Source organism: Somniosus microcephalus, chromosome 17 (genome assembly GCF_052327205.1).
Source record: "Somniosus microcephalus isolate GS21.2 chromosome 17, FLI_Smic_1.0, whole genome shotgun sequence".
Taxonomy (NCBI): domain Eukaryota; kingdom Metazoa; phylum Chordata; class Chondrichthyes; order Squaliformes; family Somniosidae; genus Somniosus; species Somniosus microcephalus.
Window position 1 is genome coordinate 14,551,075 of NC_141003.1, and position 24,755 is coordinate 14,575,829.

Below are 24,755 nucleotides of genomic sequence, written 5' to 3' on the forward strand. Positions count from 1 at the left end.
TGAGCGTGTAAGAGTGAGCGAGTGAGAGTGAGCGAGTGATAGTGAGCGAGTGAGAGTGAGCGTGTGAGAGTGAGCGAGTGAGAGTGAGCGAGTGAGAGTGAGCGTGTGAGAGTCAGCGTGTGAGAGTGAGCGAGTGAGAGTGAGTGTGTGAGAGTGAGCGAGTGAGAGTGAGCGTGTAAGAGTGAGCGATTGAGAGTGAGCGAGTGAGAGTGAGCGAGTGATAGTGAGCGAGTGAGAGTGAGCGTGTGAGAGTGAGCGAGTGAGAGTGAGCGAGTGAGAGTGAGCGTGTGAGAGTGAGCGTGTGAGAGTGAGCGAGTGAGAGTGAGTGTGTGAGAGTGAACGAGTGAGATTGAGTGTGTGAGAGTGAGCGAGTGAGAGTGAGCGAGTGAGAGTGAGTGTGTGAGAGTGAGCGTGTGAGAGTGAGCGAGTGAGAGTGTGAGAGTGAGTGTGTGAGAGTGAGTGTGTGAGAGTGAGCGAGTGAGAGTGAGCGTGTGAGAGTGAGCGAGTGAGAGTGAGCGAGTGAGAGTGAGCGAGTGAGAGTGAGCGTGTGAGAGTGTGAGAGTGAGTGTGTGAGAGTGAGTGTGTGAGAGTGAGCGAGTGAGAGTGAGCGTGTGAGAGTGAGCGAGTGAGAGTGAGTGAGTGAGAGTGAGCGAGTGAGAGTGAGCGAGTGAGAGTGTGAGAGTGAGTGTGTGAGAGTGAGTGTGTGAGAGTGAGTGTCTGAGAGTGAGCGTGTGAGAGTGAGCGTGTGAGACTGAGCGAGTGAGAGTGAGCGAGTGAGAGTGAGCGAGTGAGAGTGAGCGTGTGAGAGTGAGTGTGTGAGATTGAGTGTGAGAGTGAGCGAGTGAGAGTGAGCGAGTGAGAGTGAGCGTGTGAGAGTGAGTGTGTGAGAGTGAGTGTGAGAGGGAGCGAGTGAGAGTGAGCGTGTGAGAGTGAGCGAGTGAGAGTGAGTGTGTGAGAGTGAGCGAGTGAGAGTGAGTGTGTGAGAGTGAGCGAGTGAGAATGAGCGTGTGAGAGTGAGCGAGTGAGAGTGAGTGTGTGAGAGTGAGTGTGTGAGAGTGAGCGAGTGAGAGTGAGTGTGTGAGAGTGAGCGTGTGAGAGTGAGCGTGTGAGAGTGAGTGTGTGAGCGTGAGCGAGTGAGTGTGAGCGTGTGAGAGTGCGCGTGTGAGAGTGAGCGAGTGAGAGTGAGAGTGAGTGAGTGAGAGTGAGCGAGTGAGAGTGAGTGTGTGAGAGTGAGCGTGAGAGTGAGTGAGTGAGAGTGAGCGAGTGAGAGTGAGTGTGTGAGAGTGAGTGTGTGAGAGTGAGTGTGTGAGAGTGAGTGTGTGAGAGTGGGCGTGTGAGAGTGAGCGTGTGAGAGTGAGCGAGTGAGAGTGAGCGAGTGAGAGTGAGTTTGAGAGTGAGCGAGTGAGAGTGAGTGTGTGAGAGTGAGTGTGAGGGTGAGCATGTGAGAGTGAGCGTGTGAGAGTGAGCGAGTGAGCGAGTGAGAGTGAGCTTGTGAGAGTGAGCGTGTGAGAGTGTGAGAGTGAGTGTGAGAGTGAGTGTGAGAGTGAGCGAGTGAGAGTGAGCGTGTGAGAGTGAGCGAGTGAGAGTGAGTGTGTGAGAGTGAGCGTGTGAGAGTGAGTGTGTGAGAGTGAGCGTGAGAGTGAGCGAGTGAGAGTGAGCGAGTGAGAGTGCGCGTGTGAGAGTGAGCGTGTGAGAGTGAGCGAGTGAGAGTGAGCGTGTGAGAGTGAGCGAGTGAGAGTGAGCGTGTGAGAGTGAGCGAGTGAGAGTGAGCGTGAAAGAGTGAGCGATTGAGAGTGAGCGTGTGAGAGTGAGCGCGTGAGAGTGAGCGAGTGAGAGTGAGCGGGTGAGAGTGAGCGAGTGAGAGTGAGCGTGTGAGAGTGAGCGAGTGAGAGTGAGCGAGTGAGAGTGAGCGTGTGAGAGTGAGCGAGTGAGAGTGAGCGAGTGAGAGTGAGAGTGTGAGAGTGAGCATGTGAGAGTGAGCGAGTGAGAGTGAGCGTGTGAGAGTGAGCGAGTGAGAGTGAGCGAGTGAGAGTGAGCGAGTGAGAGTGAGCGAGTGAGAGTGAGTGTGTGAGAGTGAGTGTGTGAGAGTGAGCGAGTGAGCGAGTGAGAGTGAGTGTGTGAGAGTGAGCGAGTGAGAGTGAGAGTGAGTGTGAGAGTGAGCGAGTGAGAGTGAGTGTGTGAGAGTGAGCGAGTGAGAGTGAGTGTGAGGGTGAGCATGTGAGGGTGAGCATGTGAGAGTGAGCGTGTGAGAGTGAGCGAGTGAGAGTGAGCTTGTGAGAGTGAGCGAGTGAGAGTGAGTGTGAGAGTGAGCGAGTGAGAGTGAGCGAGTGAGAGTGAGTGTGTGAGAGTGAGTGTGAGAGTGAGTGTGAGAGTGAGCGAGTGAGAGTGAGCGTGTGAGAGTGAGCGAGTGAGAGTGAGTGTGTGAGAGTGAGTGTGTGAGAGTGAGTGTGTGAGAGTGAGCGTGTGAGAGTGAGCGTGTGAGAGTGAGCGAGTGAGAGTGAGCGAGTGAGAGTGAGTTTGAGAGTGAGCGAGTGAGAGTGAGTGTGTGAGAGTGAGTGTGAGGGTGAGCATGTGAGAGTGAGCGTGTGAGAGTGAGCGAGTGAGAGTGAGTGTGAGAGTGAGCGAGTGAGAGTGAGCTTGTGAGCGTGTGAGAGTGAGTGTGAGAGTGAGTGTGAGAGTGAGCGAGTGAGAGTGAGCGTGTGAGAGTGAGCGAGTGAGAGTGAGTGTGTGAGAGTGAGTGTGTGAGAGTGAGTGTGTGAGAGTGAGTGTGTGAGAGTGAGCGTGTGAGAGTGAGCGTGTGAGAGTGAGCGAGTGAGAGTGAGTTTGAGAGTGAGCGAGTGAGAGTGAGTGTGTGAGAGTGTGTGTGAGGGTGAGCATGTGAGAGTGAGCGTGTGAGAGTGAGCGAGTGAGAGTGAGTGTGAGAGTGAGCGAGTGAGAGTGAGCTTGTGAGAGTGAGCGTGTGAGAGTGTGAGAGTGAGTGTGAGAGTGAGTGTGAGAGTGAGCGAGTGAGAGTGAGCGTGTGAGAGTGAGCGAGTGAGAGTGAGTGTGTGAGAGTGAGCGTGTGAGAGTGAGTGTGTGAGAGTGAGTGTGAGAGTGAGCGAGTGAGAGTGAGCGAGTGAGAGTGCGAGTGTGAGAGTGAGCGAGTGAGAGTGAGCGTGTGAGAGTGAGCGAGTGAGAGTGAGCGTGAAAGAGTGAGCGATTGAGAGTGAGCGTGTGAGAGTGAGCGCGTGAGAGTGAGCGAGTGAGAGTGAGCGGGTGAGAGTGAGCGAGTGAGAGTGAGCGTGTGAGAGTGAGCGAGTGAGAGTGAGCGAGTGAGAGTGAGCGAGTGAGAGTGAGCGTGTGAGAGTGAGCGAGTGAGAGTGAGCAAGTGAGAGTGAGTGAGTGAGAGTGAGCGTGTGAGAGTGAGTGTGTGAGAGTGAGCGAGTGAGAGTGAGTGTGAGAGTGAGCGAGTGAGAGTGAGCGAGTGAGAGTGAGCGACTGAGAGTGAGCGAGTGAGAGTGAGCGAGTGAGAGTGAGCGAGTGAGAGTGAGTGAGTGAGAGTGAGCGTGTGAGAGTGAGCGCGTGAGAGTGAGCGAGTGAGAGTGAGTGAGTGAGTGAGGGTGAGCGTGTGAGAGTGAGCGAGTGAGAGTGAGCGAGTGAGAGTGAGCGAGTGAGAGTGAGCGAGTGAGAGTGAGTGTGAGAGTGAGTGTGAGAGTGAGTGAGTGAGAGTGAGCGAATGAGAGTGAGAGTGTGAGAGTGAGCGTGAGAGAGTGAGCGAGTGAGAGTGAGCGAGTGAGAGTGAGTGTGACAGTGAGCATGTGAGAGTGAGCGAGTGAGAGTGAGCATGTGAGAGTGAGAGTGTGAGAGTGAGCATGTGAGAGTGAGCGAGTGAGAATGAGAGTGAGCGTGTGAGAGTTAGCGAGTGAGAGTGAGCGAGTGAGAGTGAGCGTTTGAGAGTGAGCGTTTGAGAGTGAGTGAGTGAGAGTGAGCGTGTGAGAGTGAGCGAGTGAGAGTGAGCGAGTGAGAGTGAGCGAGTGAGAGTGAGTGTGTGAGAGTGAGCCTGTGTGAGCGAGTGAGAGTGAGCGAGTGAGAGTGAGCGTGAGAGTGAGCGTGTGAGAGTGAGCGAGTGAGAGTGAGCGTGTGAGAGTGAGCGAGTGAGAGTGAGCGAGTGAGAGTGAGCGTGTGAGAGTGAGTGAGTGAGAGTGAGCGAGTGAGAGTGAGTGTGTGAGAGTGAGTGAGTGAGAGTGAGCGTGTGAGAGTGAGCGTGTGAGAGTGAGCGAGAGAGCGTGAGTGTGTGAGGGTGAGCGTGTGAGAGTGAGTGTGAGAGTGAGTGTCAGAGTGAGTGAGTGAGAGTGAGAGTGTGAGAGTGAGCGAGTGAGAGTGAGCGAGCGAGAGAGTGAGTGTGAGAGTGAGCGAGTGAGAGTGAGTGTGTGAGAGTGAGTGAGAGAGTGAGCGAGTGAGAGTGAGCGAGTGAGAGTGAGCGAGTGAGAGTGAGAGTGTGAGAGTGAGCGAGTGAGAGTGAGCGAGCGAGAGAGTGAGCGAGTGAGAGTGAACGAGTGAGAGTGGGAGTGAGCGAGTGAGAGTGAGCGAGTGAGAGTGAGCGTGTGAGAGTGAGCGTGTGAGAGTGAGTGTGAGAGTGAGTGTGAGAGTGAGCGAGTGAGAGTGAGCGTGTGAGAGTGAGCAAGTGACAGTGAGCGAGTGACAGTGAGCGTGTGAGAGTGAGCGAGTGAGAGTGAGTGTGTGAGAGTGAGCGTGTGAGAGTGAGCGAGTGAGAGTGAGCGAGTGAGAGTGAGTGTGTGAGAGTGAGCGAGTGAGAGTGAGCGTGTGAGAGTGAGCGTGTGAGAGTGAGCGTGTGAGAGTGAGCGAGTGAGAGTGAGCGTGTGAGAGTGAGCGTGTGAGAGTGAGCGAGTGAGAGTGAGCGTGTGAGAGTGAGCGTGTGAGAGTGAGCGTGTGAGAGTGAGCGAGTGAGAGTGAGCGTGTGAGAGTGAGCGTGTGAGAGTGAGCGTGTGAGAGTGAGTGCGTGAGAGTGAGCGTGTGAGCGTGAGTGTGTGAGAGTGAGTGTGTGAGACTGAGCATGTGAGCGTGAGTGTGTAAGAGTGAGTGTGTGAGAGTGAGCGTGTGAGAGTGAGCGTGTGAGAGTGAGCGTGTGAGAGTGAGCGTGTGAGAGTGAGCGTGTGAGAGTGAGTGTGTGAGAGTGAGCGTGTGAGCGTGAGTGTGAGAGTGAGTGTGTGAGACTGAGCGTGTGAGCGTGAGTGTGTAAGTGTGAGTGTGTGAGAGTGAGTGTGTGAGAGTGAGTGTGTGAGAGTGAGCGTGCGAGAGTGAGTGTGTGAGAGTGAGCGTGTGAGCGTGAGTGTGTGAGAGTGAGTGTGTGAGACTGAGCGTGTGAGAGTGAGCGTGTGAGAGTGAGTGTGTGAGAGTGAGCGTGTGAGAGTGAGTGTGTGAGAGTGAGTTGAGAGTGAGTGTGTGAGAGTGAGCGTGTGAGGGTGAGCGTGTGAGAGTGAGTGTGAGAGTGAGCGTGTGAGGGTGAGCGAGTGAGAGTGAGTGTTTGAGAGTGAGCGAGTGAGAGTGAGCGAGTGAGAGTGAGCGTGTAAGAGTGAGCGATTGAGAGTGAGCGTGTGAGAGTGAGCGTGTGAGAGTGAGCGTGTGAGATTGAGCGAGTGAGAGTGAGCGAGTGAGAGTGAGCGAGTGAGAGTGAGCGTGTGAGAGTGAGCGAGTGAGAGTGAGCGAGTGAGAGTGAGCGAGTGAGAGTGAGCGAGTGAGAGTGAGTGTGTGAGAGTGAGCGAGTGAGAGTGAGCATGTAAGTGTGAGAGTGAGTGTGAGAGTGAGCATGTGAGAGTGAGCATGTAAGTGTGAGAGTGAGTGTGAGAGTGAGTGTGAGAGTGAGCGAGTGAGAGTGAGCGTGTGAGAGTGAGCGAGTGAGAGTGAGCGAGTGAGAGTCAGCGAGTGAGAGTGAGTGTGTGAGAGTGAGCGAGTGAGAGTGAGCGAGTGAGAGTGAGTGTGTGAGAGTGAGCGAGTGAGAGTGAGTGTGTGAGAGTGAGCGTGTGAGAGTGAGCGTGTGAGAGTGAGCGAGTGAGCGTGAGTGTGTGAGGGTGAGCGTGTGAGAGTGAGTGTGAGAGTGACTGTGAGAGTGAGCGAGTGACAGTGAGCGAGTGAGTGTGTGAGAGTGAGCGAGTGAGAGTGAGTGTGTGAGAGTGAGCGAGTGAGAGTGAGCGAGTGAGAGTGAGTGTGTGAGAGTGAGCAAGTGAGAGTTAGCGTGTGAGAGTGAGCGAGTGAGAGTGAGCGAGTGAGAGTGAGCGTGTGGGAGTGAGCGTGTGAGAGTGAGCGTGTGAGAGTGAACGAGTGAGAGTGAGCGAGTGAGAGTGAGTGTGTGAGAGTGAGTGTGTGAGAGTGAGTGTGTGAGAGTGAGTGTGTGAGAGTGAGCCTGTGAGCGTGAGTGTGTGAGAGTGAGTGTGTGAGACTGAGCGTGTGAGCGTGAGTGTGTGAGAGTGAGTGTGTGAGAGTGAGTGTGTGAGAGTGAGCGTGTGAGAGTGAGTGTGTGAGAGTGAGCGTGTGAGCGTGAGTGTGTGAGAGTGAGTGTGTGAGAGTGAGCGTGTGAGCGTGAGTGTGTGAGAGTGAGTGTGTGAGACTGAGCGTGTGAGCGTGTGTGTGTAAGAGTGAGTGTGTGAGAGTGAGCGTGTGAGAGTGTGTGTGTGAGAGTGAGCGTGTGAGCGTGAGTGTGTGAGAGTGAGTGTGTGAGAGTGAGCGTGTGAGAGTGAGTATGTGAGAGTGAGCGTGTGATAGTGAGTGTGTGAGAGTGAGTGTGTGAGTGAGTGTGTGAGAGTGAGTTGAGAGTGAGTGTGTGAGAGTGAGCGTGTGAGAGTGAGCGTGTGAGAGTGAGTGTGAGAGTGAGTGTGTGAGGGTGAGCGAGTGAGAGTGAGTGTGTGAGAGTGAGCGAGTGAGAGTGAGCGTGTGAGAGTGAGCGAGTGAGAGTGAGTGTGTGAGAGTGTGCGAGTGAGAGTGAGCGTGTAAGAGTGAGCGATTGAGAGTGAGCGTGTAAGAGTGAGCGAGTGAGAGTGAGCGAGTGATAGTGAGCGAGTGAGAGTGAGCGTGTGAGAGTGAGCGAGTGAGAGTGAGCGAGTGAGAGTGAGCGTGTGAGAGTGAGCGTGTGAGAGTGAGCGAGTGAGAGTGAGCGAGTGAGAGTGAGCGAGTGAGAGTGAGAGTGTGAGAGTGAGCGAGTGAGAGTGAGCGAGCGAGAGAGTGAGCGAGTGAGAGTGAACGAGTGAGAGTGGGAGTGAGCGAGTGAGAGTGAGCGAGTGAGAGTGAGCGTGTGAGAGTGAGTGTGAGAGTGAGTGTGAGAGTGAGCGAGTGAGAGTGAGCGTGTGAGAGTGAGCAAGTGACAGTGAGCGAGTGACAGTGAGCGTGTGAGAGTGAGCGAGTGAGAGTGAGTGTGTGAGAGTGAGCGTGTGAGAGTGAGCGAGTGAGAGTGAGTGTGTGAGAGTGAGCGAGTGAGAGTGAGCGTGTGAGAGTGAGCGTGTGAGAGTGAGCGTGTGAGAGTGAGCGAGTGAGAGTGAGCGTGTGAGAGTGAGCGTGTGAGAGTGAGCGAGTGAGAGTGAGCGTGTGAGAGTGAGCGTGTGAGAGTGAGCGTGTGAGAGTGAGCGAGTGAGAGTGAGCGTGTGAGAGTGAGCGTGTGAGAGTGAGCGTGTGAGAGTGAGTGCGTGAGAGTGAGCGTGTGAGCGTGAGTGTGTGAGAGTGAGTGTGTGAGACTGAGCATGTGAGCGTGAGTGTGTAAGAGTGAGTGTGTGAGAGTGAGCGTGTGAGAGTGAGCGTGTGAGAGTGAGCGTGTGAGAGTGAGCGTGTGAGAGTGAGCGTGTGAGAGTGAGTGTGTGAGAGTGAGCGTGTGAGCGTGAGTGTGAGAGTGAGTGTGTGAGACTGAGCGTGTGAGCGTGAGTGTGTAAGTGTGAGTGTGTGAGAGTGAGTGTGTGAGAGTGAGTGTGTGAGAGTGAGCGTGCGAGAGTGAGTGTGTGAGAGTGAGCGTGTGAGCGTGAGTGTGTGAGAGTGAGTGTGTGAGACTGAGCGTGTGAGAGTGAGCGTGTGAGAGTGAGTGTGTGAGAGTGAGCGTGTGAGAGTGAGTGTGTGAGAGTGAGTTGAGAGTGAGTGTGTGAGAGTGAGCGTGTGAGGGTGAGCGTGTGAGAGTGAGTGTGAGAGTGAGCGTGTGAGGGTGAGCGAGTGAGAGTGAGTGTTTGAGAGTGAGCGAGTGAGAGTGAGCGAGTGAGAGTGAGCGTGTAAGAGTGAGCGATTGAGAGTGAGCGTGTGAGAGTGAGCGTGTGAGATTGAGCGAGTGAGAGTGAGCGAGTGAGAGTGAGCGAGTGAGAGTGAGCGTGTGAGAGTGAGCGAGTGAGAGTGAGCGAGTGAGAGTGAGCGAGTGAGAGTGAGCGAGTGAGAGTGAGTGTGTGAGAGTGAGCGAGTGAGAGTGAGCATGTAAGTGTGAGAGTGAGTGTGAGAGTGAGCATGTGAGAGTGAGCATGTAAGTGTGAGAGTGAGTGTGAGAGTGAGTGTGAGAGTGAGCGAGTGAGAGTGAGCGTGTGAGAGTGAGCGAGTGAGAGTGAGCGAGTGAGAGTCAGCGAGTGAGAGTGAGTGTGTGAGAGTGAGCGAGTGAGAGTGAGCGAGTGAGAGTGAGTGTGTGAGAGTGAGCGAGTGAGAGTGAGTGTGTGAGAGTGAGCGTGTGAGAGTGAGCGTGTGAGAGTGAGCGAGTGAGCGTGAGTGTGTGAGGGTGAGCGTGTGAGAGTGAGTGTGAGAGTGACTGTGAGAGTGAGCGAGTGACAGTGAGCGAGTGAGTGTGTGAGAGTGAGCGAGTGAGAGTGAGTGTGTGAGAGTGAGCGAGTGAGAGTGAGCGAGTGAGAGTGAGTGTGTGAGAGTGAGCAAGTGAGAGTTAGCGTGTGAGAGTGAGCGAGTGAGAGTGAGCGAGTGAGAGTGAGCGTGTGGGAGTGAGCGTGTGAGAGTGAGCGTGTGAGAGTGAACGAGTGAGAGTGAGCGAGTGAGAGTGAGTGTGTGAGAGTGAGTGTGTGAGAGTGAGTGTGTGAGAGTGAGTGTGTGAGAGTGAGCCTGTGAGCGTGAGTGTGTGAGAGTGAGTGTGTGAGACTGAGCGTGTGAGCGTGAGTGTGTGAGAGTGAGTGTGTGAGAGTGAGTGTGTGAGAGTGAGCGTGTGAGAGTGAGTGTGTGAGAGTGAGCGTGTGAGCGTGAGTGTGTGAGAGTGAGTGTGTGAGAGTGAGCGTGTGAGCGTGAGTGTGTGAGAGTGAGTGTGTGAGACTGAGCGTGTGAGCGTGTGTGTGTAAGAGTGAGTGTGTGAGAGTGAGCGTGTGAGAGTGAGTGTGTGAGAGTGAGCGTGTGAGCGTGAGTGTGTGAGAGTGAGTGTGTGAGAGTGAGCGTGTGAGAGTGAGTATGTGAGAGTGAGCGTGTGATAGTGAGTGTGTGAGAGTGAGTGTGTGAGTGAGTGTGTGAGAGTGAGTTGAGAGTGAGTGTGTGAGAGTGAGCGTGTGAGAGTGAGCGTGTGAGAGTGAGTGTGAGAGTGAGTGTGTGAGGGTGAGCGAGTGAGAGTGAGTGTGTGAGAGTGAGCGAGTGAGAGTGAGCGTGTGAGAGTGAGCGAGTGAGAGTGAGTGTGTGAGAGTGTGCGAGTGAGAGTGAGCGTGTAAGAGTGAGCGATTGAGAGTGAGCGTGTAAGAGTGAGCGAGTGAGAGTGAGCGAGTGATAGTGAGCGAGTGAGAGTGAGCGTGTGAGAGTGAGCGAGTGAGAGTGAGCGAGTGAGAGTGAGCGTGTGAGAGTGAGCGTGTGAGAGTGAGCGAGTGAGAGTGAGTGTGTGAGAGTGAGCGAGTGAGAGTGAGCGTGTAAGAGTGAGCGATTGAGAGTGAGCGAGTGAGAGTGAGCGAGTGATAGTGAGCGAGTGAGAGTGAGCGTGTGAGAGTGAGCGAGTGAGAGTGAGCGAGTGAGAGTGAGCGTGTGAGAGTGAGCGTGTGAGAGTGAGCGAGTGAGAGTGAGTGTGTGAGAGTGAACGAGTGAGATTGAGTGTGTGAGAGTGAGCGAGTGAGAGTGAGCGAGTGAGAGTGAGTGTGTGAGAGTGAGCGTGTGAGAGTGAGCGAGTGAGAGTGTGAGAGTGAGTGTGTGAGAGTGAGTGTGTGAGAGTGAGCGAGTGAGAGTGAGCGTGTGAGAGTGAGCGAGTGAGAGTGAGCGAGTGAGAGTGAGCGAGTGAGAGTGAGCGTGTGAGAGTGTGAGAGTGAGTGTGTGAGAGTGAGTGTGTGAGAGTGAGCGAGTGAGAGTGAGCGTGTGAGAGTGAGCGAGTGAGAGTGAGTGAGTGAGAGTGAGCGAGTGAGAGTGAGCGAGTGAGAGTGTGAGAGTGAGTGTGTGAGAGTGAGTGTGTGAGAGTGAGTGTCTGAGAGTGAGCGTGTGAGAGTGAGCGTGTGAGACTGAGCGAGTGAGAGTGAGCGAGTGAGAGTGAGCGAGTGAGAGTGAGCGTGTGAGAGTGAGTGTGTGAGATTGAGTGTGAGAGTGAGCGAGTGAGAGTGAGCGAGTGAGAGTGAGCGTGTGAGAGTGAGTGTGTGAGAGTGAGTGTGAGAGGGAGCGAGTGAGAGTGAGCGTGTGAGAGTGAGCGAGTGAGAGTGAGTGTGTGAGAGTGAGCGAGTGAGAGTGAGTGTGTGAGAGTGAGCGAGTGAGAATGAGCGTGTGAGAGTGAGCGAGTGAGAGTGAGTGTGTGAGAGTGAGTGTGTGAGAGTGAGCGAGTGAGAGTGAGTGTGTGAGAGTGAGCGTGTGAGAGTGAGCGTGTGAGAGTGAGTGTGTGAGCGTGAGCGAGTGAGTGTGAGCGTGTGAGAGTGCGCGTGTGAGAGTGAGCGAGTGAGAGTGAGAGTGAGTGAGTGAGAGTGAGCGAGTGAGAGTGAGTGTGTGAGAGTGAGCGTGAGAGTGAGTGAGTGAGAGTGAGCGAGTGAGAGTGAGTGTGTGAGAGTGAGTGTGTGAGAGTGAGTGTGTGAGAGTGAGTGTGTGAGAGTGGGCGTGTGAGAGTGAGCGTGTGAGAGTGAGCGAGTGAGAGTGAGCGAGTGAGTGAGTGTGTGAGAGTGAGCGTGAGAGTGAGCGAGTGAGAGTGAGCGAGTGAGAGTGCGCGTGTGAGAGTGAGCGTGAGAGTGAGCGAGTGAGAGTGAGCGTGTGAGAGTGAGCGAGTGAGAGTGAGCGTGTGAGAGTGAGCGAGTGAGAGTGAGCGTGAAAGAGTGAGCGATTGAGAGTGAGCGTGTGAGAGTGAGCGCGTGAGAGTGAGCGAGTGAGAGTGAGCGGGTGAGAGTGAGCGAGTGAGAGTGAGCGTGTGAGAGTGAGCGAGTGAGAGTGAGCGAGTGAGAGTGAGCGTGTGAGAGTGAGCGAGTGAGAGTGAGCGAGTGAGAGTGAGAGTGTGAGAGTGAGCATGTGAGAGTGAGCGAGTGAGAGTGAGCATGTGAGAGTGAGCGAGTGAGAGTGAGCGTGTGAGAGTGAGCGAGTGAGAGTGAGCGAGTGAGAGTGAGCGAGTGAGAGTGAGCGAGTGAGAGTGAGTGTGTGAGAGTGAGTGTGTGAGAGTGAGCGAGTGAGCGAGTGAGAGTGAGTGTGTGAGAGTGAGCGAGTGAGAGTGAGAGTGAGTGTGAGAGTGAGCGAGTGAGAGTGAGTGTGTGAGAGTGAGCGAGTGAGAGTGAGTGTGAGGGTGAGCATGTGAGGGTGAGCATGTGAGAGTGAGCGTGTGAGAGTGAGCGAGTGAGAGTGAGCTTGTGAGAGTGAGCGAGTGAGAGTGAGTGTGAGAGTGAGCGAGTGAGAGTGAGCGAGTGAGAGTGAGTGTGTGAGAGTGAGTGTGAGAGTGAGTGTGAGAGTGAGCGAGTGAGAGTGAGCGTGTGAGAGTGAGCGAGTGAGAGTGAGTGTGTGAGAGTGAGTGTGTGAGAGTGAGTGTGTGAGAGTGAGTGTGTGAGAGTGAGCGTGTGAGAGTGAGCGTGTGAGAGTGAGCGAGTGAGAGTGAGCGAGTGAGAGTGAGTTTGAGAGTGAGCGAGTGAGAGTGAGTGTGTGAGAGTGAGTGTGAGGGTGAGCATGTGAGAGTGAGCGTGTGAGAGTGAGCGAGTGAGAGTGAGTGTGAGAGTGAGCGAGTGAGAGTGAGCTTGTGAGAGTGAGCGTGTGAGAGTGAGTGTGAGAGTGAGTGTGAGAGTGAGCGGGTGAGAGTGAGCGTGTGAGAGTGAGCGAGTGAGAGTGAGCTTGTGAGAGTGAGCGTGTGAGAGTGTGAGAGTGAGTGTGAGAGTGAGTGTGAGAGTGAGCGAGTGAGAGTGAGCGTGTGAGAGTGAGCGAGTGAGAGTGAGTGTGTGAGAGTGAGCGTGTGAGAGTGAGTGTGTGAGAGTGAGTGTGAGAGTGAGCGAGTGAGAGTGAGTGAGTGAGAGTGCGCGTGTGAGAGTGAGCGTGTGAGAGTGAGCGAGTGAGAGTGAGCGTGTGAGAGTGAGCGAGTGAGAGTGAGCGTGTGAGAGTGAGCGAGTGAGAGTGAGCGTGAAAGAGTGAGCGATTGAGAGTGAGCGTGTGAGAGTGAGCGCGTGAGAGTGAGCGAGTGAGAGTGAGCGGGTGAGAGTGAGCGAGTGAGAGTGAGCGTGTGAGAGTGAGCGAGTGAGAGTGAGCGAGTGAGAGTGAGCGAGTGAGAGTGAGCGTGTGAGAGTGAGCGAGTGAGAGTGAGCGAGTGAGAGTGAGTGTGTGAGAGTGAGCGAGTGAGAGTGACTGTGTGAGAGTGAGTGTGTGAGAGTGAGCATGTGAGAGTGAGCGAGTGAGAGTGAGCGTGTGAGAGTGAGCGAGTGAGAGTGAGCGAGTGAGAGTGAGCGAGTGAGAGTGAGCGAGTGAGAATGAGCGATTGAGAGTGAGTGTTTGAGAGTGAGTGTGTGAGAGTGAGCGAGTGAGAGTGAGAGTGAGTGTGAGAGTGAGCGAGTGAGAGTGAGTGTGTGAGAGTGAGCGAGTGAGAGTGAGTGTGAGGGTGAGCATGTGAGGGTGAGCATGTGAGAGTGAGCGTGTGAGAGTGAGCGAGTGAGAGTGAGCTTGTGAGAGTGAGAGTGTGAGAGTGAGTGTGAGAGTGAGTGTGAGAGTGAGTGTGAGAGTGAGCGAGTGAGAGTGAGCGTGTGAGAGTGAGCGAGTGAGAGTGAGTGTGTGAGAGTGAGCGAGTGAGAGTGACTGTGAGAGTGAGCGAGTGAGAGTGAGCGAGTGAGAGTGAGTGTGAGAGAGTGAGTGTGTGAGAGTGAGTGTGTGAGAGTGAGCGTGTGAGAGTGAGCGAGTGTGAGTGAGTGTGAGAGAGTGAGTGTGTGAGAGTGAGTGTGTGAGTGTGTGAGAGTGAGCGAGTGAGAGTGAGCGAGTGAGAGTGAGCGTGTTTGAGTGAGCGAGTGAGAGTGAGTGTGAGAGAGTGAGTGTGTGAGAGTGAGTGTGTGAGAGTGAGCGTGTGAGAGTGAGCGAGTGTGAGTGAGTGTGAGAGAGTGAGTGTGTGAGAGTGAGTGTGTGAGAGTGAGTGTGTGAGAGTGAGCGAGTGAGAGTGAGCGAGTGAGAGTGAGCGTGTGAGAGTGAGTGTGTGAGAGTGAGTGTGAGAGTGAGCGAGTGAGAGTGAGCTTGTGAGAGTGAGCGTGTGAGAGTGTGAGAGTGAGTGTGAGAGTGAGCGAGTGAGAGTGAGCGTGTGAGAGTGAGCGAGTGAGAGTGAGTGTGTGAGAGTGAGCGTGTGAGAGTGAGTGTGTGAGAGTGAGCGTGAGAGTGAGCGAGTGAGAGTGAGCGAGTGAGAGTGCGCGTGTGAGAGTGAGCGTGTGAGAGTGAGCGAGTGAGAGTGAGCGTGTGAGAGTGAGCGAGTGAGAGTGAGCGTGTGAGAGTGAGCGAGTGAGAGTGAGCGTGAAAGAGTGAGCGATTGAGAGTGAGCGTGTGAGAGTGAGCGCGTGAGAGTGAGCGAGTGAGAGTGAGCGGGTGAGAGTGAGCGAGTGAGAGTGAGCGTGTGAGAGTGAGCGAGTGAGAGTGAGCGAGTGAGAGTGAGCGAGTGAGAGTGAGCGTGTGAGAGTGAGCGAGTGAGAGTGAGCGAGTGAGAGTGAGAGTGTGAGAGTGAGCGAGTGAGAGTGAGTGTGTGAGAGTGAGTGTGTGAGAGTGAGCATGTGAGAGTGAGCGAGTGAGAGTGAGCGTGTGAGAGTGAGCGAGTGAGAGTGAGCGAGTGAGAGTGAGCGAGTGAGAGTGAGCGAGTGAGAGTGAGTGTGTGAGAGTGAGTGTGTGAGAGTGAGCGAGTGAGCGAGTGAGAGTGAGTGTGTGAGAGTGAGCGAGTGAGAGTGAGAGTGAGTGTGAGAGTGAGCGAGTGAGAGTGAGTGTGTGAGAGTGAGCGAGTGAGAGTGAGTGTGAGGGTGAGCATGTGAGGGTGAGCATGTGAGAGTGAGCGTGTGAGAGTGAGCGAGTGAGAGTGAGCTTGTGAGAGTGAGCGAGTGAGAGTGAGTGTGAGAGTGAGCGAGTGAGAGTGAGCGAGTGAGAGTGAGTGTGTGAGAGTGAGTGTGAGAGTGAGTGTGAGAGTGAGCGAGTGAGAGTGAGCGTGTGAGAGTGAGCGAGTGAGAGTGAGTGTGTGAGAGTGAGTGTGTGAGAGTGAGTGTGTGAGAGTGAGCGTGTGAGAGTGAGCGTGTGAGAGTGAGCGAGTGAGAGTGAGCGAGCGGGAGTGAGTTTGAGAGTGAGCGAGTGAGAGTGAGTGTGTGAGAGTGAGTGTGAGGGTGAGCATGTGAGAGTGAGCGTGTGAGAGTGAGCGAGTGAGAGTGAGCTTGTGAGAGTGAGCGTGTGAGAGTGTGAGAGTGAGTGAGAGTGAGTGTGAGAGTGAGCGAGTGAGAGTGAGCGTGTGAGAGTGAGCGAGTGAGAGTGAGTGTGTGAGAGTGAGCGTGTGAGAGTGAGTGTGTGAGAGTGAGTGTGAGAGTGAGCGAGTGAGAGTGAGCGAGTGAGAGTGCGCGTGTGAGAGTGAGCGTGTGAGAGTGAGCGAGTGAGAGTGAGCGTGTGAGAGTGAGCGATTGAGAGTGAGCGTGTGAGAGTGAGCGAGTGAGAGTGAGCGTGAAAGAGTGAGCGATTGAGAGTGAGCGTGTGAGAGTGAGCGCGTGAGAGTGAGCGAGTGAGAGTGAGCGGGTGAGAGTGAGCGAGTGAGAGTGAGCGTCTGAGAGTGAGCGAGTGAGAGTGAGCGAGTGAGAGTGAGCGAGTGAGAGTGAGCGTGTGAGAGTGAGCGAGTGAGAGTGAGCGAGTGAGAGTGAGTGTGTGAGAGTGAGCGAGTGAGAGTGACTGTGTGAGAGTGAGTGTGTGAGAGTGAGCATGTGAGAGTGAGCGAGTGAGAGTGAGCGTGTGAGAGTGAGCGAGTGAGAGTGAGCGAGTGAGAGTGAGCGAGTGAGAATGAGCGATTGAGAGTGAGTGTGTGAGAGTGAGTGTGTGAGAGTGAGCGAGTGAGCAAGTGAGAGTGAGTGTGTGAGAGTGAGCGAGTGAGAGTGAGAGTGAGTGTGAGAGTGAGCGAGTGAGAGTGAGTGTGTGAGAGTGAGCGAGTGAGAGTGAGTGTGAGTGTGAGCATGTGAGGGTGAGCATGTGAGAGTGAGCGTGTGAGAGTGAGCGAGTGAGAGTGAGCTTGTGAGAGTGAGAGTGTGAGAGTGAGTGTGAGAGTGAGTGTGAGAGTGAGTGTGAGAGTGAGCGAGTGAGAGTGAGCGTGTGAGAGTGAGCGAGTGAGAGTGAGTGTGTGAGAGTGAGCGAGTGAGAGTGACTGTGAGAGTGAGCGAGTGAGAGTGAGCGTGTGAGAGTGAGTGTGTGAGAGTGAGTGTGAGAGTGAGTGAGTGAGAGTGAGCGTGTGAGAGTGAGTGTGTGAGAGTGAGTGTGAGAGTGAGCGAGTGAGAGTGAGCGTGTGAGAGTGAGCGAGTGAGAGTGAGTGTGTGAGAGTGACCGAGTGAGAGTGAGAGAGTGAGAGTGAGCGAGTGAGAGTGAGCGTGTGAGAGTGAGCGAGTGAGAGTGAGTGTGTGAGAGTGAGTGTGTGAGAGTGAGCGAGTGAGAGTGAGTGTGTGAGAGTGAGCGTGTGAGAGTGAGCGTGTGAGAGTGAGTGTGTGAGAGTGAGCGAGTGAGTGTGAGCGTGTGAGAGTGCGCGTGTGAGAGTGAGCGAGTGAGAGTGAGAGTGAGTGAGTGAGAGTGAGTGAGTGAGAGTGAGCGAGTGAGAGTGAGTGTGTGAGAGTGAGTGTGTGACAGTGAGCGTGAGAGTGAGTGAGTGAGCGAGAGTGAGCGAGTGAGAGTGAGTGTGTGAGAGTGAGCGAGTGAGAGTGAGCGAGTGAGAGTGAGTGTGTGAGAGTGAACGAGTGAGAGTGAGCGAGTGAGAGTGAGTGTGAGAGTGAGCGAGTGAGAGTGAGTGTGTGAGAGTGAGCGAGTGAGAGTGTGTGTGAGGGTGAGCATGTGAGAGTGAGCGTGTGAGAGTGAGCGAGTGAGAGTGAGTGTGAGAGTGAGCGAGTGAGAGTGAGCTTGTGAGAGTGAGCGTGAGAGTGTGAGAGTGAGTGTGAGAGTGAGTGTGAGAGTGAGCGAGTGAGAGTGAGTGTGATAGTGAGCGAGTGAGAGTGAGCATGTGAGAGTGTGAGAGTGAGTGTGAGAGTGAGCATGTGAGAGTGAGCATGTGAGAGTGTGAGAGTGAGTGTGAGAGTGAGTGTGAGAGTGAGTGTGTGAGAGTGAGCGTGTGAGAGTGAGCGAGTGAGAGTGAGCGAGTGAGAGTGAGCGAGTGAGAGTGAGCGAGTGAGAGTGAGTGTGTGAGAGTGAGCGAGTGAGAGTGAGTGTGTGAGAGTGAGCGTGTGAGAGTGAGTGAGTGAGCGTGAGTGTGTGAGGGTGAGCGTGTGAGAGTGAGTGTGAGAGTGAGTGTGAGAGTGAGCGAGTGACAGTGAGCGAGTGAGAGTGTGAGACTGAGCGAGTGAGAGTGAGCGAGCGAGAGAGTGAGTGTGAGAGTGAGCGAGTGAGAGTGAGTGTGTGAGAGTGAGCGTGTGAGAGTGAGTGTGTGAGAGTGAGTGAGAGAGTGAGCGAGTGAGAGTGAGCGACTGAGAGTGTGTGAGTGAGCGAGTGAGAGTGAGCGAGCGAGCGAGTGAGCGAGTGAGAGTGGGAGTGAGCGAGTGAGAGTGAGCGAGTGAGAGTGAGCGAGTGAGAGTGAGCGTGTGAGAGTGAGTGAGTGTGAGAGTGAGCGAGTGAGAGTGAGCGTGTGAGAGTGAGCGAGTGACAGTGAGCGAGTGAGAGTGAGCGTGTGAGAGTGAGTGTGTGAGTGTGAGCAAGTGAGAGTGAGCGAGTGAGAGTGAGTGTGTGAGAGTGAGCGAGTGAGAGTGAGCGTGTGAGAGTGAGCGAGTGAGAGTGAGCGAGTGAGAGTGAGCGTGAGAGTGAGTGTGTGAGAGTGAGCATGTGAGAGTGAGCGTGTGAGAGTGACCGAGTGAGAGTGAGCGTGTGAGAGTGAGCATGTGAGAGTGAGCGAGTGAGAGTGAGCGAGTGAGAGTGAGCGAGTGAGAATGAGCGTGTGAGAGTGAGCGTGTGAGAGTGAGCGTGTGATAGTGAGTGTGTGAGAGTGAGCAAGTGAGAGTGAGCGAGTGAGAGTGAGAGTGTGAGAGTGAGTGTGTGAGAGTGAGCGTGTGAGAGTGAGCGTGTGAGAGTGAGCGTGTGAGAGTGAGTGTGTGAGAGTGAGTGTGTGAGAGTGAGCGTGTGAGAGTGAGCGTGTGAGCGGGAGCGTGTCAGAGTGAGTGTGTGAGAGTGAGCGTGTGAGAGTGAGCGTGTGAGAGTGAGTGTGTGAGAGTGAGCGTGTGAGAGTGAGCGTGTGAGAGTGAGCGTGTGAGCGTGAGCGGGTGAGAGTGAGCGTGTGAGAGTGAGCGTGTGAGAGTGAGTGTGTGAGAGTGAGTGTGTGAGAGTGAGTGTGTGAGAGTGAGTGTGTGGGAGTGAGTGTGTGAGAGTGAGTGTGTGAGAGTGAGTGTGTGAGAGTGAGTTGAGAGTGAGTGTGTGAGAGTGAGCGTGTGAGAGTGAGCGTGTGAGCGTGAGCGGGTGAGAGTGAGCGTGTGAGAGTGAGTGTGTGAGAGTGAGTGTGTGAGAGTGAGTGTGTGAGAGTGAGTGTGTGAGAGTGAGTTTGTGAGAGTGAGTGTGTGAGAGTGAGCGTGTGAGTGAGCGTGTGAGAGTGAGTGTGAGAGTGAGCGTGTGAGAGTGAGCGAGTGAGAGTGAGTGTGTGAGAGTGAGCGAGTGAGAGTGAGCGTGTGAGAGTGAGCGAGTGAGAGTGAGGGTGTGAGAGTGAGCATGTGAGAGTGAGAGTGAGTGTGAGAGTGAGCGAGTGAGAGTGAGCGTGAGAGTGAGCGAGTGAGAGTGAGCGAGTGAGAGTGAGCGTGTGAGAGTGAGCGAGTGAGAGTGAGCGTGTGAGAGTGAGCGTGTGAGTGAGTGTGTGAGAGTGAGCGAGTGAGAGTGAGTGTGTGAGAGTGAGCGAGTGAGAGTGAGCGAGTGAGAGTGAGCGTGTGAGAGTGAGCGTGTGAGAGTGAGCGAGTGAGAGTGAGCGAGTGAGAGTGAGTGTGTGAGAATGAGCGAGTGAGAGTGAGTGTGAGAGTGAGCGTGTGAGAGTGAGCGAGTGAGAGTGAGCGAGTGAGAGTGAGTGTGTGAGAGTGTGAGAGTGAGTGTGTGAGAGTGAGCGTGTGAGAGTGAGCGAGTGAGAGTGAGCGAGTGAGAGTGAGCGAGTGAGAGTGAGTGTGTGAGTGTGTGAGAGTGAGTGTGTGAGAGTGAGCGTGTGAGAGTGAGCGAGTGAGAGTGAGCGAGTGAGAGTGAGTGTGTGAGAGTGAGCGAGTGAGAGTGAGCATGTGAGAGTGAGTGTGAGAGTGAGCGAGTGAGAGTGAGCGAGTGAGAGTGAACGTGTTAGAGTGAGTGTGTGAGAGTGAGTGTGAGAGTGAGCGAGTGAGAGTGAGCGTGTGAGAGTGAGTGTGTGAGAGTGAGCGAGTGAGAGTGAGTGTGTGAGAGTGAGCGAGTGAGAGTGAGCATGTGAGAGTGAGCGAGTGAGAGTGTGTGTGAGGGTGAGCATGTGAGAGTGAGCGTGTGAGAGTGAGCGAGTGAGAGTGAGTGTGAGAGTGAGCGAGTGAGAGTGAGCTTGTGAGAGTGAGCGTGAGAGTGTGAGAGTGAGTGTGAGACTGAGTGTGAGAGTGAGCGAGTGAGAGTGAGTGTGATAGTGAGCGAGTGAGAGTGAGCATGTGAGAGTGTGAGAGTGAGTGTGAGAGTGAGCATGTGAGAGTGAGCATGTGAGAGTGTGAGAGTGAGTGTGAGAGTGAGTGTGAGAGTGAGTGTGTGAGAGTGAGCGTGTGAGAGTGAGCGAGTGAGAGTGAGCGAGTGAGAGTGAGCGAGTGAGAGTGAGCGAGTGAGAGTGAGTGTGTGAGAGTGAGCGAGTGAGAGTGTGTGTGAGGGTGAGCATGTGAGAGTGAGCGTGTGAGAGTGAGCGAGTGAGAGTGAGTGTGAGAGTGAGCGAGTGAGAGTGAGCTTGTGAGAGTGAGCGTGAGAGTGTGAGAGTGAGTGTGAGAGTGAGTGTGAGAGTGAGCGAGTGAGAGTGAGTGTGATAGTGAGCGAGTGAGAGTGAGCATGTGAGAGTGTGAGAGTGAGTGTGAGAGTGAGCATGTGAGAGTGAGCATGTGAGAGTGTGAGAGTGAGTGTGAGAGTGAGTGTGAGAGTGAGTGTGTGAGAGTGAGCGTGTGAGAGTGAGCGAGTGAGAGTGAGCGAGTGAGAGTGAGCGAGTGAGAGTGAGCGAGTGAGAGTGAGTGTGTGAGAGTGAGCGAGTGAGAGTGAGTGTGTGAGAGTGAGCGTGTGAGAGTGAGTGAGTGAGCGTGAGTGTGTGAGGGTGAGCGTGTGAGAGTGAGTGTGAGAGTGAGTGTGAGAGTGAGCGAGTGACAGTGAGCGAGTGAGAGTGTGAGACTGAGCGAGTGAGAGTGAGCGAGCGAGAGAGTGAGTGTGAGAGTGAGCGAGTGAGAGTGAGTGTGTGAGAGTGAGCGTGTGAGAGTGAGTGTGTGAGAGTGAGTGAGAGAGTGAGCGAGTGAGAGTGAGCGACTGAGAGTGTGTGAGTGAGCGAGTGAGAGTGAGCGAGCGAGCGAGTGAGCGAGTGAGAGTGGGAGTGAGCGAGTGAGAGTGAGCGAGTGAGAGTGAGCGAGTGAGAGTGAGCGTGTGAGAGTGAGTGAGTGTGAGAGTGAGCGAGTGAGAGTGAGCGTGTGAGAGTGAGCGAGTGACAGTGAGCGAGTGAGAGTGAGCGTGTGAGAGTGAGTGTGTGAGTGTGAGCAAGTGAGAGTGAGCGAGTGAGAGTGAGTGTGTGAGAGTGAGCGAGTGAGAGTGAGCGTGTGAGAGTGAGCGAGTGAGAGTGAGCGAGTGAGAGTGAGCGAGTGAGAGTGAGCGTGAGAGTGAGTGTGTGAGAGTGAGCGTGTGAGAGTGAGCGTGTGAGAGTGACCGAGTGAGAATGAGCGTGTGAGAGTGAGCATGTGAGAGTGAGCGAGTGAGAGTGAGCGAGTGAGAGTGAGCGAGTGAGAATGAGCGTGTGAGAGTGAGCGTGTGAGAGTGAGCGTGTGATAGTGAGTGTGTGAGAGTGAGCAAGTGAGAGTGAGCGAGTGAGAGTGAGAGTGTGAGAGTGAGTGTGTGAGAGTGAGCGTGTGAGAGTGAGCGTGTGAGAGTGAGCGTGTGAGAGTGAGTGTGTGAGAGTGAGTGTGTGAGAGTGAGCGTGTGAGAGTGAGCGTGTGAGCGGGAGCGTGTCAGAGTGAGTGTGTGAGAGTGAGCGTGTGAGAGTGAGCGTGTGAGAGTGAGTGTGTGAGAGTGAGCGTGTGAGAGTGAGCGTGTGAGAGTGAGCGTGTGAGCGTGAGCGGGTGAGAGTGAGCGTGTGAGAGTGAGTGTGTGAGAGTGAGTGTGTGAGAGTGAGTGTGTGAGAGTGAGTGTGTGGGAGTGAGTGTGTGAGAGTGAGTGTGTGAGAGTGAGTGTGTGAGAGTGAGTTGAGAGTGAGTGTGTGAGAGTGAGCGTGTGAGAGTGAGCGTGTGAGCGTGAGCGGGTGAGAGTGAGCGTGTGAGAGTGAGTGTGTGAGAGTGAGTGTGTGAGAGTGAGTGTGTGAGAGTGAGTGTGTGAGAGTGAGTTTGTGAGAGTGAGTGTGTGAGAGTGAGCGTGTGAGTGAGCGTGTGAGAGTGAGTGTGAGAGTGAGCGTGTGAGAGTGAGCGAGTGAGAGTGAGTGTGTGAGAGTGAGCGAGTGAGAGTGAGCGTGTGAGAGTGAGCGAGTGAGAGTGAGCGTGTGAGAGTGAGCATGTGAGAGTGAGAGTGAGTGTGAGAGTGAGCGAGTGAGAGTGAGCGTGAGAGTGAGAGAGTGAGAGTGAGCGAGTGAGAGTGAGCGTGTGAGAGTGAGCGAGTGAGAGTGAGCGTGTGAGAGTGAGCGTGTGAGTGAGTGTGTGAGAGTGAGCGAGTGAGAGTGAGTGTGTGAGAGTGAGCGAGTGAGAGTGAGCGAGTGAGAGTGAGCGTGTGAGAGTGAGCGTGTGAGAGTGAGCGAGTGAGAGTGAGCGAGTGAGAGTGAGTGTGTGAGAATGAGCGAGTGAGAGTGAGTGTGAGAGTGAGCTTGTGAGAGTGAGCGAGTGAGAGTGAGCGAGTGAGAGTGAGTGTGTGAGAGTGTGAGAGTGAGTGTGTGAGAGTGAGCGTGTGAGAGTGAGCGAGTGAGAGTGAGCGAGTGAGAGTGAGCGAGTGAGAGTGAGTGTGTGAGTGTGTGAGAGTGAGTGTGTGAGAGTGAGCGTGTGAGAGTGAGCGAGTGAGAGTGAGCGAGTGAGAGTGAGTGTGTGAGAGTGAGCGAGTGAGAGTGAGCATGTGAGAGTGAGTGTGAGAGTGAGCGAGTGAGAGTGAGCGAGTGAGAGTGAACGTGTTAGAGTGAGTGTGTGAGAGTGAGTGTGAGAGTGAGCGAGTGAGAGTGAGCGTGTGAGAGTGAGTGTGTGAGAGTGAGCGAGTGAGAGTGAGTGTGTGAGAGTGAGCGAGTGAGAGTGAGCATGTGAGAGTGAGCGAGTGAGAGTGAGTGTGTGAGAGTGAGTGTGTGAGAGTGAGCGAGTGAGAGAGTGTGTGAGAGTGAGCGTGTGAGAGTGAGCGTGTGAGAGTGAGTGTGAGAGTGAGCGAGTGAGTGTGAGCGTGTGAGAGTGCGCGTGTGAGAGTGAGCGAGTGAGAGCGAGAGTGAGTGAGTGAGAGTGAGAGTGAGTGTGTGAGAGTGAGTGTGTGAGAGTGAGCGTGAGAGTGAGTGAGTGAGAGTGAGCGAGTGAGAGTGAGTGTGTGAGAGTGAGCGTGTGAGAGTGAGCGAGTGAGAGTGAGCGAGTGAGAGTGAGCGTGTGAGAGTGAGCGTGTGAGAGTGAGCGAGTGAGAGTGAGCGAGTGAGAGTGAGTGTGTGAGAGTGAGCGAGTGAAAGTGAGCGTGTGAGAGTGAGCGTGTGAGAGTGAGCGAGTGAGAGTGAGCGAGTGAGAGTGAGTGTGTGAGAGTGTGAGTGAGTGTGTGAGCTTGTGAGAGTGAGCGAGTGAGAGTGAGCGAGTGAGAGTGAGCGTGTGAGAGTGAGCGTGTGAGAGTGAGCGAGTGAGAGTGAGTGTGTGAGAGTGTGAGAGTGAGCGATTGAGAGTGAGCGAGTGAGAGTGAGCGTGTTAGAGTGAGTGTGAGAGTGAGCGAGTGAGAGTGAGCGTGTGAGAGTGAGCGAGTGAGAGTGAGCGAGTGAGAGTGAGTGTGTGAGAGTGAGCGAGTGAGAGTGAGCATGTGAGAGTGAGCGAGTGAGAGTGAGTGTGTGAGAGTGAGTGTGTGAGAGTGAGCGAGTGAGAGAGTGTGTGAGAGTGAGCATGTGAGAGTGAGCGAGTGAGAGTGAGTGTGTGAGAGTGTGAGAGTGAGTGTGTGAGAGTGAGCGTGTGAGAGTGAGCGAGTGAGAGTGAGCGAGTGAGAGTGAGTGTGTGAGAGTGAGCGAGTGAGAGTGAGCGTGTGAGAGTGAGTGTGAGCTAGTGAGTGTGTGAGAGTGAGTGTGTGAGAGTGAGTGTGAGAGTGAGTGAGTGAGAGTGAGCGAGTGAGTGTGAGCGTGTTAGAGTGAGTGTGTGAGAGTGAGTGTGAGAGTGAGTGAGTGAGAGTGAGCGTGTGAGAGTGAGCGAGTGAGAGTGAGTGTGTGAGAGTGAGCGAGTGAGAGTGAGTGTGAGAGAGTGAGCGAGTGAGAGTGAGCATGTGAGAGTGAGCGAGTGAGAGTGAGTGTGAGAGTGAGCGAGTGAGAGTGAGCGTGTGAGAGTGAGCGAGTGAGAGTGAGAGTGAGCGAGTGAGAGTGAGCGAGTGAGAGTGAGCGTGTGAGAGTGAGCGAGTGAGAGTGAGCGAGTGAGAGTGAGCGAGTGAGAGTGAGCGAGTGAGAGTGAGTGTGAGAGTGAGTGTGTGAGAGTGAGTGTGTGAGAGTGAGCGAGTGAGAGTGAGCGAGTGAGAGTGAGTGTGTGAGAGTGAGCGAGTGAGAGTGAGCGAGTGAGAGTGAGTGTGTGAGAGCGAGTGTGAGAGTGAGTGTGTGAGAGTGAGCGAGTGAGAGTGAGCGTGAGTGTGTGAGAGTGAGCTTGTGAGAGTGAGCGAGTGAGAGGGAGCGAGTGAGGGTGAGTGTGAGAGTGAGCGAGTGAGAGTGAGTGTGAGAGAGAGTGTGAGAGTGAGCGAGTGAGAGTGAGCGAGTGAGAGTGAGTGTGAGAGTGAGTGTGTGAGCGTGAGCGAGTGAGAGTGAGCGAGTGAGAGTGAGCGAGTGAGTGTGAGAGGGAGCGAGTGAGAGTGAGGGTGTGAGAGTGAGTGTGAGAGTGAGTGTGTGAGCGTGAGCGAGTGAGAGTGAGCAAGTGAGAGTGAGTGAGTGAGAGTGAGCGTGTGAGAGTGAGTGTGTGAGAGTGAGCGAGTGAGAGTGAGTGTGAGAGTGAGCGAGTGAGAGTGAGCGAGTGAGAGTGAGCGACTGAGAGTGAGCGAGTGAGAGTGAGCGAGTGAGAGTGAGCGAGTGAGAGTGAGTGAGTGAGAGTGAGCGTGTGAGAGTGAGCGCGTGAGAGTGAGCGAGTGAGAGTGAGCGAGTGAGAGTGAGTGAGTGAGGGTGAGCGTGTGAGAGTGAGCGAGTGAGAGTGAGCGAGTGAGAGTGAGCGAGTGAGAGTGAGAGTGAGCGAGTGAGAGTGAGTGTGAGAGTGAGTGAGTGAGAGTGAGCGAATGAGAGTGAGAGTGTGAGAGTGAGTGTGAGAGAGTGAGCGAGTGAGAGTGAGCGAGTGAGAGTGAGTGTGACAGTGAGCATGTGAGAGTGAGCGAGTGAGAGTGAGCATGTGAGAGTGAGTGTGTGAGAGTGAGCATGTGAGAGTGAGCGAGTGAGAGTGAGAGTGAGCGTGTGAGAGTTAGCGAGTGAGAGTGAGCGAGTGAGAGTGAGCGTTTGAGAGTGAGCGTTTGAGAGTGAGCGAGTGAGAGTGAGTGTGTGGGAGTGAGCGAGTGAGAGTGAGCGAGTGAGAGTGAGTGTGTGAGAGTGAGCCTGTGTGAGCGAGTGAGAGTGAGCGAGTGAGAGTGAGCGTGTGAGAGTGAGCGTGTGAGAGTGAGCGAGTGAGAGTGAGCGTGTGAGAGTGAGCGAGTGAGAGTGAGCGAGTGAGAGTGAGCGTGTGAGAGTGAGTGAGTGAGAGTGAGCGAGTGAGAGTGAGTGTGTGAGAGTGAGTGAGTGAGAGTGAGCGAGTGAGAGTGAGTGTGTGAGAGTGAGTGAGTGAGAGTGAGCGTGTGAGAGTGAGCGTGTGAGAGTGAGCGAGAGAGCGTGAGTGTGTGAGGGTGAGCGTGTGAGAGTGAGTGTGAGA

At 54.5% G+C, this 24,755-nt stretch overlaps 1 protein-coding gene across 2 annotated transcripts in view; it reads left to right on the forward strand.

The window, feature by feature from the left end:
- Positions 1-24,755, forward strand: part of plekhg7 (pleckstrin homology domain containing, family G (with RhoGef domain) member 7) — a 286,193-nt gene that overhangs the window by 114,038 nt on the left and 147,400 nt on the right. The gene's annotated exons all lie outside the window — the stretch shown is intronic.